The 16,654-nt window shown below is 35.6% G+C and overlaps 1 protein-coding gene across 1 annotated transcript in view; it reads right to left on the bottom strand.

Moving 5' to 3' along the window:
* Nucleotides 1-16,654, bottom strand: part of LOC127942612 (semaphorin-3D) — a 48,141-nt gene that overhangs the window by 30,714 nt on the left and 773 nt on the right. The window lies entirely within an intron of this gene.

The raw sequence follows: 16,654 nt of genomic DNA on the forward strand, positions 1-16,654 counted from the left end.
CATTCACTGCAGAGGATCCATTGATGAGCAAGTGATAAAATGCTACATTTCTACAAATCTGTTATGATAAAGACACAAACTCGTCTACATCTTGGGTGGCCTGAGGATCAGTAGGCCTACATTATCACCGATTAGGTGAACCATTCCTTTAAGTGGCCTCTGGGTTGATTCAGCGAATGTGATTTCTGCATTTACTGTGTTGGCTGGAGAACACGTGCTCAAGGAGAGATCAGGGACTCTTATTAGCTCAATTTGTTGACTCAAACCTATTAATCTCCCAGAGAAAGCGAAAGAAAACATATCATTCCTGGCACAACAACAACTATGAGTGAGCTATGCAAGGTGGGGATCGTCTGGCAGATACTGATATAGGCATATTATTTATTACTTGAGTACTTTCGGTATTCTTTACGCCTCTATTTAGAAGATATGAATATAGTTGGGAAAGCATTTTTGAGTTATGCTGTATTAAAAAGGTCCCTTCTGTGGCTTTGGTTATTATAGAACGAGTGGGATTTGGTTTCAGACATAATTAATGACTCTTTTGAGGGTCGTGGTCTATTATGTGCCGCTTCTAGAGTCAGTAACGCTGCAGACATACTTTTGACTATCAGCATCTGGTCCACGTTATTATATTAGACAGTTAACATGTCTCCATTACTTTTTAATGGCTGATATATAGAATAAAACAAATCAGCCCCAAAGTTGGTCAATTATGAACAAAACCTGCATGTCATTGGTCAAACTGCTTTGGAGGTTTTAGGCATGAATGGCGCACATGGACACCCCGGGATGAAAGCATCTTCCAAACGCATAATTGTAAAGATAGTGAAGTATTGTGAATATTAACGAGGAAGAACATGTGGTAATAACAGATGAAATCTGCCTGTAGCTTGACCTGTTTCAGACAACAGTTAGTCATCGGCTTTTGAGGAAAGACAACGAACAAACACTAACTTTGGGAAAAACATCAAGCTTTGGGGAAACGGAAGTAGTTGATAATTAACTCACTTCCAGGCGGAAAAAAAACCCCACGCAACATGAACAACAAGAGAGAAATGCCAGCTCACTCCAGATTTAAAGCCTGCTTCCCTGGACACGTTTCTCTAAAATGGAAAGAATGATGAAAAACTTGAGGGTCACATTCGAAAAAAATGACCTCATTTACAACCCTGACCGGGAAAAGCTGACTAATGCTGCTTTAGACAATTGAATATACTGTCAAAGAGCTCCTATCTTCTGCTGGGACACTGTTCTGTCTGGACCTCACATGTTAAATAGAGATATTTAAAAAATAAACACATATTTTGTATGCAAATAAAATTGCATGAAATCATACAGGATTGGAAATTTGTAAAACAGTTATGTTTCTCGTGAGATCAGGTTGTATATATGGCCAAAAGACCAAATCTTGTGTTAAGGCACAAGAATCAAAACGGCACAACTCAAATTATAAAACAAAGGCTCTTAATTCTGATTGGCTGATCCATGTTCATATATATTGCATATATATATAGTGGTCTCCAATGGCGTCGCATGTACCATCCTGCCCTAACTGGCCCGTTAAAACTATTTGGTTACATCTAAATGTATACAATCAAACTGAATTCAGAAATGAGCAGCCAAACTCAACTTGTACAAAGAGAGATGCAGAAAATGACTTATTCATTGAAAGTCTCAATGTGAATGAAAAGGGTCGGTTGGCACACTAAGATCCGTAGCGAGCTGTGAAAAGATCTGCTTCCCAGTGAGCAAACAACACTGGGTTCAACCAGCAGAAAAAACAAGCAACCAAACCTCCCATTTAACACGCACAAAGACACCCGCTCAACGCTTTACCACCAAACGCATTCAAAATCAGCCCTATTGTTTGCAAAGCACTGCCATTGAGTGCAGACACACTGAACTGTTCACAATTCATTAGTCGTCTCATAACGCCAAAATCCACAATTTAAAGAAACAGCAGTCAAAAGGTCTCATGTTCGTTGGGAATCATTCAGTGAGTGAGCTGAAGTAGATTCAGGCCGTTGCACTAGGGAGCTTCAGGGGCATAAACACAACCCATGCCAGCAGATTTTGTAGTTAAGAAAGGATAGTTTACATGAAAGCGTCCGCCTCGATTTTGAGGACGACATTGTTTAACTCATTTAGGTTTTCAGGAAGGATTACAGTTTCTCTGCAATATAATATGGAGCAGATGGCGAGGGATGTGTCGAGCGCTAGAGGGCTGGGAGGTTATCTGAGCATGTTAGGAAGGTGTCAAGGTTGAATGAGTATGTGGACCTCCACCCTGCTTACAAATGCCATTGCAAAGGCAAAACCGTTCCATGTGCTTTTGTTAAAAGTCATTTGTTCTTTTGTTGTGACGTGCTTTATTTGTTTAATGTAGAAGTTAAGTGGAAAGACATTCATAAAGCTCTTTGAGATCATTGTAATATGAATGTAAACTTTTATGTAGGCTGTTAATTGCTTATGAACTCATTCTCAACTTATCAAAACCTGGAGGAAATCCAAAAAAAAAAAAAAGCGGATTTGCTGTTCGAGAAACATTTCTGAGTAGTATCAGTGTTGAAAACAGTTGTGCATGCGTGATACATTTTTGAAGAACATTAAAAAAAAAAAAAAAAAAAAATCTTGAAAATGACATTTCAGTTACATCTCAGTTGATTTACTGTATTTATTTGTGTAATGGAAATGATGGAATATAATACTTTGTATGTTAAGCCTAATGGCATTTTCTGTATCCTAAATAAACACTTGATTTTATATATATACTGTGTGCGTGCGTGTTTACAAAAAGTAAAATAAAATAAATTAATACTAAAATATAAAATTGCTAAATAAAAATAATATATAATAAATAATTATAACATAAAATAATAATACAAATATATGATTAAATAAATTAATAAACACCTATTTATCAAAATCCAACATTTTGCTTATGATTTTTTCAGTTAATACTTTGACAACGATGAAAATGTATGCATTTTTTAAATAATCTTCTAGTACTCGTATTATTTTAATGTAAGTGTGGCAGTAGGCCAATTGCGATTCATGTGAGCACTCAGGTGGAGAATATCTCCCTCACTCTTTAACAGATGAACCCTTTAGGCAGTGTTGGAAACTCTGGTTTGCTTCATCACCAAATGACCAAGCATGGCCGTGACACATGGTTCAATGTTTTGCCCCTCGTGCGTGAGATCTTTCAACCGTCCACCCCTACAACTCCCACAGCAGTACCCCAGTGATCTTGAACATCACATTGTGCTCCTCGAGTCCAGTTCGGCACTGAAACCAGTCATCAACAAACCAGAGAAAGCCCCTCTCCTTCACATACCAGCCCATCTCTGCACTCCTCGCCCGTAAAATACCTGCGTCTGGCACCAGGATGAAGAGAGACAGACGTTCTGTCCACTTCAGCTGTTTTCAGTCTGACAGGATCCAGGGCTCTCGGACACTTCTGCCTTAAGGCGTGATGTGATGGGGTGCCTTGAAAGGCCAGAAGTTATAATAATATTTAAAAAGGTAAAATATCTGCCACATCTTGTGCAGGGTTCTGGATTTTCAGAAATACAGCATTGATGAATGAGTGTTATATTTACTAGGCGTCATTGTTTGCAACATTCCAGCAATACTTCATGCATTTGTTTCTTTTAAATATTTACCAGCAAGAAACAATAAGTAAAATTTAGGTTATAATAAATTAAAGTTCCTTCCTTCTCAGATGTGTATTAGAGCCTATATGTGTGAGAGTTAGTCAACAATATACATACTACATCTATTATTCTGCTATATTACTATATTATTGTTTTTTTTATTAATTACAGCAACAATTCAGTATATCATGTCATCGCTGTTGAAATGTGCATGCTGAACATTTCATACTGTAGTCTTAAATTTCTTTGTAGGTGTAACGTCTGCCAAAGGATTAAATTGTTGTTAGACCTAAAGTTCAAAAAGATGTTTAAATGGAGTTTGAATGTTCAAAACAAAACAAGAAGGTAAAGCAAAACTAAACTACATAAAACTAGAAAACAAGCAAAACAAAACAAAGCAAAACAGGAAAGTAGAGCAAAAGAAAACAGAAAAGAAAAACAGAAAAACAATAAAGCATAATAAAACATTAACAAAGCAAAAAACAAGAAAGCAAAACAAAACAAGACAACAAAGCGAAATAAAAACAAATGATAAAACAAAACAAAACATGAGTGTCAATATTAGGATTAAGAATGATTTGTCAAATTTGTGAGTTTTTTTATTTAAAAAATGTGTAGTTTGAGAAAATTTGATTGAAATGAATCTCAAACTTGTACCTTCATACAGTAAATCTGAATGCTTTATAAAAACACATTAAAACATACTGATTTACAACCAATTTAATTTGAAATTATTCTTTATCTTTCTTTTTCTTTCTTCATTTCTTGATACTACAGGGAAGAATAATAAGTCATAAATCAAAACTATGTCTTGGAAAGTAGTGTCAAGGAAAATTGTCTGTCTAGTTACTCACTGAATGTTTCTGTTTCCTATCAGCTTTCAGGATGCCCATTGGACGTAAACTGCATATAAACATGGAACAATTTCAGCACACTTAATCTGGGATTGTCTATTCGGGGCCATTCTGAGCAATTCGGTTTTGTATCAGAGGCAACAGATTCCTTTTCCCGCACCCAAAATGACGTCTAAAATCACCACAAAGCACCTGAGAAAGAGTCTGAACTCTGTTAATGTCTGTCGGAAATGCTCCATTCTCATCTTTGAATCGTGAAGCAGTGGGAAAAGATGGGAAAAAATCTACGATTAGTAATCTGTCAATTTACGTCCTACTGATGGAGGTTTTAAATCAACATGTGCAACTGTAAGTGATTTACTGTCAGGCCCTTTACATCTCACCACATTAAAACAAACAGCTGCTCGTCTGTGTATTCTTAAGAGCGGGGGAATATCCAGCATGTGAGATGTGAAACTGAAATGTTTGAAAATACAGTTAGACAAATATTTCAGCTTGGCTGAGGGAATGGGAAGAATCGTCCCAGTTCAGGAATCCTGCTGTGGTGTTCACTCCGGACAGATTTTAGTTTTGAGAGGGAGTCAAACAATACATGTTGCACATCCCTCAAAACTGGGAAAACAACCGTCTAGATGGTTTTGTTATGTTCCCTAGAGGACCTGAATGAAAAACCATTACTCATAATCAGTGTGCCATTGGTGCACACAGTGGAATAGAAAATCTGAAACACAATGTGCAGAATTCCACCTCATTTCCTTCTTTACAAGGAGCCATTCCTGATAGCAATTGTGAGGACAACTAAACAGCAGGTACTTCACAGTTGCATGACCTTGGGATGGAGAACAGCCTTTAAAACGCATGAACCTGCTGGGCATAGGATGATGACTATTTTCCCATTATTGGTATCCATGTAGGAGATTTCCTCTCAAGATTTTACGACAGCAATGTAAAAAAGCCTGATTGCATTCAAATTTGTACCGTAGGTATTTGTATTCATATTGTTTACACTTTACATTTGCCAAAAGTACAGTACGGAAATACAAGAAAAATAAAATTTTATTTCAGCTAGTTGCCAAGCTAGCACTTCTGATTTTAATTGATTTACATTTTATGTTAAACGGGTCATACAGCATGACAGTGCTAAAAAAATTACATTGTTTGGTGTATTTGGTGTAACGCAATGTATTTATGTAATTTAAGATCGAAAAACGCATTATAATGGTTTATACTGTCTTTTTATGCTTGCATTGCATCGTGCCGTGTGTAGACATAAAAACATGTCTTTATTTGTGATCAGAGAAACAACAAGCGCGGCTCTACACTGCTCAAATCACGTTTGAATCGTCAGTGGCAAATTCTTTAAATATGGAAACGTACTTACAGACTGTGAGTCAGCATTATTTGTCAGGACACCGGCAATTTAGGCTACTCTCCCAGGGAAAAGTCCTCATTCTCCGTAAAATGCATTGCACACATCTGAATATTTGGTTTGAACTGTTAACCACTGATTTCTAGTCGTCTCAACGTAGCTTCGCTTTCACACTAAACACACAGCGTCTTCATGATATGGCGGCTGCGGCAACAATACTACAGCGAGAATAAATGTTTAAACGACGCATTTTTGGAGGACGTGGACGAGACTTAACTTTTATAAAAAAATATCTCTTTGGGTTTGAGACTTTAGTCTTTGCAACATTAGGGATCTTATCGATTCACAAACAGCATGTAACACTCCAAAGAGAAAGGAAAACTTAAAATCGCATCATATGACCCATTTAAGACATATAGGGTGCTATTTTAATGATCTAAGTGCATGGTCTAAAGCGTACGGCGCAGGGGCACTCAGGATGTGTCCGAATCCATGTTGGCTAGATTGATGAAGGGGAAATGGTCGGCGTGCCTGGGTGCATGGTCTTAACAGGTTGTCCCTGTTCTTTTAATGAGTAATGGGCGTTTTTTGGGCGTAACGTGCAATAAACCAATCAGTGTCTCACCTTCCATTCCCTTTAAGAGTCAGTTGCACTCGCGCCATGGCGGATTCACTATTTACATGGCCAAATTTAATTTTTTTATGTTTGTGTGCCACTGCGCGACCCTGTGTGTGTAATAAGCAAAGTGTACATGCGTTATGCACCTACCTATAGGCGAATATTACTAACGCGCTCTTTAAATAACAAAGAAAAAATATTGCGGCAGACTTTAGACCAAGTTTGAGTTGGTCTATTGCGAAGTTTATTTTCAGCTAGCAACGCACCAACAATGTGCCTGAATCAGCACGCCCATGGGCGCAGAAATTGGCACAAATGCATTTGCTATTTAAACAATGTGGCACAGGACGGTAAAATGAGAACTGTGTCTGGCTGAAAATAGCAAAAACACCTGAACCGCATTGCGTTTGTATGATAGCACCCAAACTGAAAAAAACACAAAACATAAATGGAAACATAAACTAAAGAAATCTATATAGACATACATATAAACAAGCTACTATTAAGGTCAAAATAACTGAAATGGTAACTAATATAAAAATGCACTATAAACTATAAAAATAAAAACTGATTCAAATTATTACTATTATTAGTAAAAACTATAATAGTAACTCAATAATACTGAAATAACATTACACTATTATATAGATACTATGTTGTTTTAACTACATAATAAAAATTGTGCTTCATTCCTGATGAATTACTAAATTAATATGTACAAAAATAGTAATTTTTACAGTAAAATACTGTAAAGATTCTATTGTAAAAACATGTTAATTGGTTAAAGTCATATATGGTGAAAATTTAACATTGCATTGCATTATATATAATATAATTGTATTTATAATAAATTATATATATATATAATCCAGGCACCAATATGACATCCCATAATACCTGAAACATTGTCATTTATTTATGTTTTAAGGTGAATTTCTGGCAACCAGGTGCTGTTCCCATTGAAAATAATAGTGACTACCCAGTTACATTAAGAATATAACTGAGTCTCTTTACATTAAACAAATAAAGTTATATATTTGCATATATTTAAATAGTTTTAGTGTATTCAACTTAAAGTTGCATCATTTCTTCAAAGGATGAGCACTTCATTTTCCATAAAAGGCATGAAGTATTTAGTCTTGCACTCTTAATGTTGTGATTCATCCCTGTGATTCCCTTAAATGTCCATGGAGAACTGGAAAAATACTTCTGGCACCCAGGGAAGAGTGGGTGTCCACTGCTTCTCTCTAATAAAACTCATCTCTTGTCTATATTGGGAGTTTTACAACAGTGGTTAAAGGAAGTTTGTTAACATTAATGTCTAGAACCATTATGCTGCTTTGTTTTTTGTTTAGTCTGAGAAGAAAGAATGCAAGACAACACCTGCTGGACTTAATACCTGTTTGTTTTATTGTAAAGACAAAAACACAAAAACATGCTCGTCCCTGATTTGGATACAAAACAAAGGCTTCACAGCAAAGGCTGTTGTGTAATAATGGGTATGTATGTTAACAACCTGCTTTGAACAAAAACACAAATACCAGAGAGAAATCAAAATGTTTGGCTTACGTTTCAGATAAGAAGTATTTACTAAAACAAGTCTGTGTAAATAAAACATGTAAAATCCTGGTAAAATCATTCTCACATCACATTTGAAGTCGATATCAGTGCGAACACGCTTTCATGGAGTGTAAACTATTTCTTCTAGTAAACTTAAAAATATATTTTTATATAGTTATTAAAGGTCACTTCAACTGTCAAAAAATTATAATAAAGAATAAAAAAACTTAATAATAAATACTTAATAATACATTTAAAGTTAAATAAAACTTAATAAATGTATTAATAATATATTTGACTTTTCCTTGGATTACGAATGTAAAATGTTTTATTCTTGCTGGATTATTTCATAAATTTTACACACCTGCTTTATTCGACGAATAAACAAATATAGCTTTTTTTTCATCACTTTACCCACTTTATACGGTATATACAGTATAAATGTTTGGGTTATATATATATATATATATATATATATATTTAAGTCTGATCCATTATAACTGCATGGGGGAAAAAAATCCTGGACTGTAATTTTGGCAAGAAGCAACATTTTGAAGTTAAAAACACCTTGGTGGGTTTTTTCATTAAAAAAACATGCATCTTTTCACATCACAAGACATTAACTGATGGATTGGAGTTGTGTGGATTACTTGTGATGTTTTTATCAGCTGTTTGGACTCTCATTATGACGGCACCCATTCACTGTGCAGAACATCCATTAGTGAGCAAATAATCTAATGCTACATTTCTACAAACTCGTACTAATGAACAAACAAACTCATCTATATTTTGTATGGCCTGAGGGTGAGTAAATGTTTATCAATATTTCATTTTTGGGTGAACTATTCCTTTAAAGTATCTCTTTTTGTGTTTAACAGAAGAAAGTCGTACACGTTTAGATCAACATGAGGAAGAGTGAAATGACTTTGTTTTCTCTAATGCATGCAGATATAAATGTCTTTCATCATTCAAGCTCCTCTTTAATTATCTCATAATTTTGTCATTGATAACAATTATCTTGATTCATGTGTGACGATCCTTATATGTCTGACTTCACTCACAATGTCAACAAACTCCGGCTCAGTGGATGATACAGACTTATCATGTGTTTTCCTCCCCGGTGGTCCAAGGGACCTCAATCCAGGCATTGGATCTCACACCACTGTCATGTTTCCCCACAGAGCTACCTCAAGTACTAACACTCACTGCCAGTGGAGCCAGTTTTTTTGAAATCACATACTTATTTTGTCTTTTTGTCTGTTCTTTTAGTATGCTATAGTTGGAACACATTATTGTTACGCTGAGAGGATTTGTTTGAGTATTTGTTCTTTGATGGGTTCGTGTTTGAGGACCAGTCCCAGTACGAAACGTGTGTAGTATTTATACACAAGTGGAAATCATCTGCCACTTTTATATATTTCTGTATGAGCCTTTTTGCACCACTAGCATCATTAAATTGAACAGCAAAAACAAAAACAAACAACTTATTATTTATGAATTATTTCTTAATTCATTTCAAATATTAATTAAGCTTGATTTTTTTTAGATATTTATGATTAAGCATAAAATAATATATAATTATTAATTCATTTATAATAGTATCAGTTGTTTTGTTGACATTAATATATTATTTAATAATTAAGCTTTTGGAATAATTAACATTCAAAATAATATTGAGTTTAATATTTATTATTTTGTTGACATATCTGAAAGGGACTTATTTTTTCCAAAGTTTTTCTATTATGTTTTATTAATCAATTCATATTAATTAATAATAAAGCTTACATAATAATTACAATTAATAATTATTAATTAATATAGAGATTATCTATTAATTATTTTGTTGATGTGTCTGAAAGAGATGGTTCAACTAACCATTTTTTTAAGTTTTATTGATTAATTAATGTAAATATATTTATTAATAGTTAAGCTTACGGAATAAGTAATATTAAAATAACTACTGTTATTTAATTAAAATTAATTATTTTGTTGTCGTGTCTGAAAGGGCCACAGCTCAGTGAGTCACTGATTGGTTTAGTGAACTCGACTGAATCAATGGTGAAGTAAAATAAAGTAAAAGTAAAGTAGTCTGTATAACACATTCTGCCACATTTAAATCCATTCCACAAATTACCCCAAAATCAATAAAAAATCCCCCAAAAGCGTCTGCAGATTTCTTCCGGCCATGATTATAAGGTACTCCAGTGGAATTAAGCAAAGTATTTCCAGAGAGACTCTTTTGTACATTAGTATTATCCCATGGCACTTGAGGCTTATATTTACAGCAGCGAGGGATGAAAATTAGAGAGGCCATTCCTGTTGTTGTCTGCGAATGCTGTTCATTAGGAAAGTAAGAGGACTCTGTTTTGCCTCACATGACAGAACCTGAGAGCACATTAATTAAAACCAATTACCGATAGCTTAGAAATCCCTCTGCTAACTGACTGCCACTTCAGTCCTCTCCTTGTGAAGCTCTCCCAAGTTCTTGAATCAGCTTTTCCTGACAATCTTCCCAAATCTCTCCCAAGGCTGTGGTCATCCCTGTTGTGTGTGTACCTTTTCCTACCACACGTTTCCTTCCAGTCAACTTTCTATGAACATAATTTGATACAGCACTCTGTGAACAGCCAAACAATATATATATATATACACACACACACACACACACACACACACGCACATATATATATATATATTTATATATATAACGCATATTTATATTAAAAGTGTTTTTTAATCTCAGCTGATGCGCAGTCCTCTATAATCTTCACTTGATTTAACTTTGGCTCTTTGGCCTTGAAGAGTTCCAGTGCAGTTAATTTGAAAGGATGAGAAAACAGAGCGAGAGCCCCATACCGAGAGGTAAGTATCCCCGCCTGGCTCTCTGACATCCCGGGACCTCAAGGGTCGTCCAGCCAGAGGGGGTGCTAGTATCTCTACTCCAGGTGGAGTGATATGTGATGGCAAGGAACGCAGGGTTCAGAGGTCTAGACAGGCGTGTCAGGATACGGCTAATCAGATATATGTGTCCAAGACACCTCCGTCTCTGAGGTATAGTAAAAATTAGTATCATGTTATTGGGGTGTAAAGGCTAAGCGTGGGATTTCTGCGCTGCTAGTAGCACCAAACAGAACTGTACTCGGAGCAGCGTGACATAACATCTTAGAAAAAACAAAATGGCAAAATTAAAAGATGTACCTAAATGTACAATTCAATGCAGTTTCCAGATAAAATGACCAGTAGTGGCAGAAAAACATCAACTTTCATTCCTTTACTCACAAATCATGAGTCGATAATAAATAGATTAAAGATGAATGACTGCACAATACTAAGTTATGACCTTAAAACACTTTAGGGGGGGGATAATGCAGTCCCAACGAAAAAGGGTCACGATCGTGTGTTGGAACCGCAGGCGGTGAGTAAAACTGCTTCAAATATCTCTGTGTTGTTAACTTAGCTATCGGCTCGTAAGCACATCAAGTAAACAACATGCGATGTTGTCATCAAACTGCACTTTCCACATGTAGAGCTTTAAAAAAAAAAAAAAGACGACAAAGTGGAACTTAGTCATTTTCCAAAACCGCTAAGCAAATATAGTTTCAGTACATACCACATAAGCCCCTTTCACACTGCCATTCCGGCAAATACAGGGGTAAAGTGTTCCTGTAATTGTTCCCTGGTCGCTAGATTTGCCCCTTTCACACTGCCAGTGATGACCCGGTATATGTGCGTGCTTTCACACACAACCCTTGAAGATCCCGTAACGACACGTGACATCAGCGCGTGACGTGTAATGTACGAGGCGACAACGCTTGGCACGTTATACTTTAACTGAAGCAAGCAAACGATCTCGGCGTCAGCGCGGAAAGTGAGGAACTAACTGATCTCTGCTTCATTACAGTTTGCACATATGTTTTCGTCGCGAATGTTGATCTTCCTTCAAAACAGCCGGTAAAAGAGTCGCGCGATAACGCGCGTCATCACTTCGACACGGAATTAGATCTGGCTTTTGTTCACACAGCGCTCGTTCCGGATCGATTACCGCAATGTTACTATGTCCCCGACCCGGGTTCGATTCGGTAATCAATTCCGGGACGTGGTTGCTTTCACACAGAAGGCGACCAGGCAATGTTACGGGAATATTGCGGGTCCGACGTGCAGTGTGAAAGGGGCTATAGAGACGTCGTTGCTGATGCAGCTTTTGTTAAATTTCAGCCTCTGGATCTGATTCTGGATCATAAATATACGCTGAATCTGACTGCTAGCCATGGTTTGTTTTGGATGTTTTTTTTCTCACGGTAATGTCACAGCTTCCAAACGCTCTCAACGCAAAAGCTGGCGCTCGTGATTCTTTAGCTCCGCCCACACGTCACGCCTCTAGGCGCTCGTGTTTTTCCGGGAAAAATCGGTACAGACTATCTTTCTCTTATGAATATAATAAAAATAAAGACTTTTTGGAGTTATGAAGGATGCAGTACTACTCTATAGGTACTCAAGATTAACAGGATATTGAGTGACAACGAGCATTTTACCCCCCCTTTAACCATAATGCATGACTTAAAAAAATAATAAATTTTGGTTCTTTCATCATATGTATGGCTTCTCTGACATAGAAACAGTGCTGGGTAATAACAGATTTTCACAATATAAAATGGCGATGTAAATGTCACACAAATAATTCTGTCTTCCATGCTTATGAATTTGGGTGGGGGAGGGGACACTAGTTTATAACAATTTTGGTCAAAAGTAATCTAAAAGTATTCTGAATCTAAAAGGTAGTCAGAATACATAACCTAAAATGAGAAACCTAGATTACGTCACTAACCACAATTTTCATCATGTAATCTGTAATCAGTAATGGACTACAATTTGTTATCACTCTGCACAGAAAGGAAAAAGAAAGTCAGCACACTACAACTCCAAAATAAAGATTTATTGACATTTATTAACATACTTTTGCATAGTGAAATATTATTGGGCACATAGGCTCTTCATAAGAACATGTTTTTTGTTTTCTGATGCAATAAACTTGCTTGGTAGCTCACCCGGTAAGTCTTCCAAATCCAAGAAACACGAGTCACGATAAAAGACTTGTAAAACTTGTGATTTTATCTCATTTTTGCTCTTGTTAACACTATTGATTAGGTTTAGGCTCAGGTTTAGTGTAGTGTTATATTTTTTTTCAAGAGTAATGCGTAAGAACTGCTGCGATACCAAAAAACAACCATCGTAATAAAACACTGCCAGATTAACTTTCGTATGTTTCGGATAAAACTGGATGCACTTTTAGCACCGCTCACAAGACATCACGATTTGAAAGTGTCGTAAATTAGCAAGAGGCTATGTAATAATTGCAGAAATTACAGAAAAAGTGAAATTTTCTTGTAAATCTGGGTTGTGTTTGGTGACGGGGGAGTGTTTAATCGAAAAGCATGTAAACTATTTATTTATTTCATCAGAAAACAAAAGCTAGTTTCAACCCCTTTTGTCTATTCAATGAAAGCCAACGGGGTCCAAAATTATAAATGCGAGAAAAGACAGTTTACAGTAAGAATGTGCTAGATTTTAACATTTTGTGAAGAAAATGCCAGTTGCCTTCGTGCAAAATTGATGAGCATAATGCTACCAGATCACTGTTATATTGTTGCTAACATGTCCTGGGTGATTCTAGATTGATTTACTTGCTTTTTATAGCATTATATTGCCAGTCTAGATTCAGTGCTGCTCATCATGAATGAGTTAGAAAAGAGTTTATTGAGTCATTTTTTGTCTGTGACCACAATTACAAAAGAACACATGTAAACAAATGTTAGGATTGTTCCCTATTCCGCAAAGCTCCACACACCCCATCCCAATTTTGGAAGAATAAACAGCTGCAGATTACAATCGAATCACTCAGAAACAATGAAAGACAAATATATACATGACTCATGACCGACACATTGTGAATCTCAGTTGGTAGTACAATGATAACCGCGCTTGTTTGGCGCTCTGCAAGCAGAAATAACATCAGAATTTAGCTTGGCTGAAGATTTCAGTTTGCATGAATGATGACGAAGTTACTATTAATTGTCGAAACAGCTGGATGGGTGTTTAGACAGAGCTTCCCCTCACCCTGTCCCACACAGAGCTACTTCCAACCTCATTCTGACCTTCCTGGGGTTGGCGCCAGACAGCAGGTTCGAACAGATGCATTGTGGGAAGGAAGTGCAGTGTTTGCCAGAGCATTGTTATTGTTGAGCTGATAGAGAGAAGGGCCAATTAATTAAGATAATAGAGAGGCACCACAATGGGCTATTGAGTCATTTACTGAGGATGTTGTTTGCTGTCCCCCCAACACAGGCACATTCAGAGCAATTCTTTTACAGACGCACGGATACAATGACAGCTGATCGCCAACTCTGGCTTGCGTCCCAAGATCCACCTGCCCAGGTTACCAAGTTCAATGACGTACAACAAACTGCCGAAACACTTTTAAATAATGAATTGTTGAAAAGTTTGATTTGATTAGAATCAATGAACTGCATACACAAAACATCTACTTTATATATCTATTATAATGAACTATCGGCAACATGGTAGTTAATCACAAATGCACGACTGGATGAAAGATCTGGATTTAATATATAACAACCAGAAGAGTATAGATAAGAGAGAAATAGACATGAACCAGATGCAGATGCTCTGATGATCTGAAACAGATCTGAAAGTATAAATCAGTGCAGTGCAAGATTGGGACGTTCCCAAGAAACTCTTGATATGCAGAGCAAGTACAAAGGACACTGCTATATCAGATTTTCATGAGCCAAAAAGTGAGGATTGATTCATCTGTTCAGGGGATAAAAAGGTGAACATCTTCTCCCTAAACTCCATTAAATGACATCTGATATCTTTAACACCAATTTTAACCGGTCAGCTGGATATCACACCAATCCAGAATCCACAAACGCTTTTATTGCTTTTCATATTTTCCTATGTGAAACCACAGAGAACTATTTTTTTTTTTTTAAATCGAAAACCCTTAGAACTCTCTGGGCACAAGATCAGAAAACCAATCCCAAACCATTAATCATCAATGCAATATTCCTATGAAATTTAAATATATAAGTAGTGATACAAATAATAATAATAATAGTAATATTAATACTTATTTGAATACAATTATACAAATCACACTTAATTGGTGAAAAATATGTGTTGTTAAATTGAAAATAATGTAAAAATGTATTACATAAATATATTTATTTTAAAAAAATATGTAATCTATATAAAAAGTAAATAATAAAAATAATATATATATATATATATATATATATATATATATATATATATATATATGTGTGTGTGTGTGTGTGTGTGTGTGTGTGTGTGTGTGTGTGTGAATAGTATTTTAAATAAATAAATAAAATAAAATAAATAAATAATTGCAATCAATTTGTAAAAACTAAAAAACTAAAAAAATCTTTCAAAAATAAAATGTTAAACATTTGATAAGATATGTAATTGCACTCAATTTTTAAAAACAAAATGCAAAAATGTAAAAATAATTATAAAAATATTTTTATAAAACCATTGCATCCAACGTGTCAAAAAAAATACTGTTAGTTAAACTGAAAATGAATAAAAATCCATCAATAATTATAATAACAATTATCTAGTCATTTTATTTTATTCAATTCATAAAAACTATTTATATTTAATTTATAAAAAGTAATTTAAAAACATTATTAAAAAATATTTAATAACTAATGTCAACAGGTTGTACAAACAAATGTTAGTTACCATATAACAGTAGGTTTATCTATAGTTTTTGACTGGTAAATCAAAGAACAACTTAAGGAAAAGTAACCTTATTACTTTTGATAATACTGAAGAACTTCAAGTGTCCTGCGCTGAACAATCAAACTGTATGACTGCTCATGGAGCAGAGTTATTGTTACCAGATAAAACAACAATATCCGCGGGACTGCAGAGCTGGCGAGCACAGATAAGGCCCTCGCAGACGCGCCTGGCTTTCCTCACGTGGCTTCTATGTGAGGACTCCTCCCAAAAGCAGATCACAGTCGATCTGTCAGCTTCTCCTCTCGCTTTCAAGAGCTCAGAGTGGGTGTGAAACATAAACCCTCCCTGACAAGAACTTACAGCCGTAACACAACACATCCTGACAATGCAATCCATCAGTCTTCAAATCAAAGCCAATTTGACCTAGTGTCCGTCAACTTCACAAAGGTTGCATATGCTTTATACATCGGATTCCCAACATGGTTTTATAAGAAATCACTATTACTCTGCTGTTTTTTTTTCTCATATAGATATCTAAAGTTTTAGATATTTAGATATATGTGTGTTTGAAATATTTACTTTTCAAATGTCATGTCCAACCACAATGATATGAAATACATTTTGAATATTCCTACATATGGGAGGAAATTTACAGCATGTGAAGGACGGAAACAAACAAATCAGAGCAACACAATATGTACACCAGCAAACAGGAAAAGGAAAGAATCAGGAGGACAATGAACATCACTGACGTACAGCATTTAACTAAATTTAATGTAGGTCCTGTCCTGTTCACAAGAGTGAAGCTACA

The sequence above is a fragment of the Carassius gibelio genome, chromosome A22 (genome assembly GCF_023724105.1).
Source record: "Carassius gibelio isolate Cgi1373 ecotype wild population from Czech Republic chromosome A22, carGib1.2-hapl.c, whole genome shotgun sequence".
Taxonomy (NCBI): domain Eukaryota; kingdom Metazoa; phylum Chordata; class Actinopteri; order Cypriniformes; family Cyprinidae; genus Carassius; species Carassius gibelio.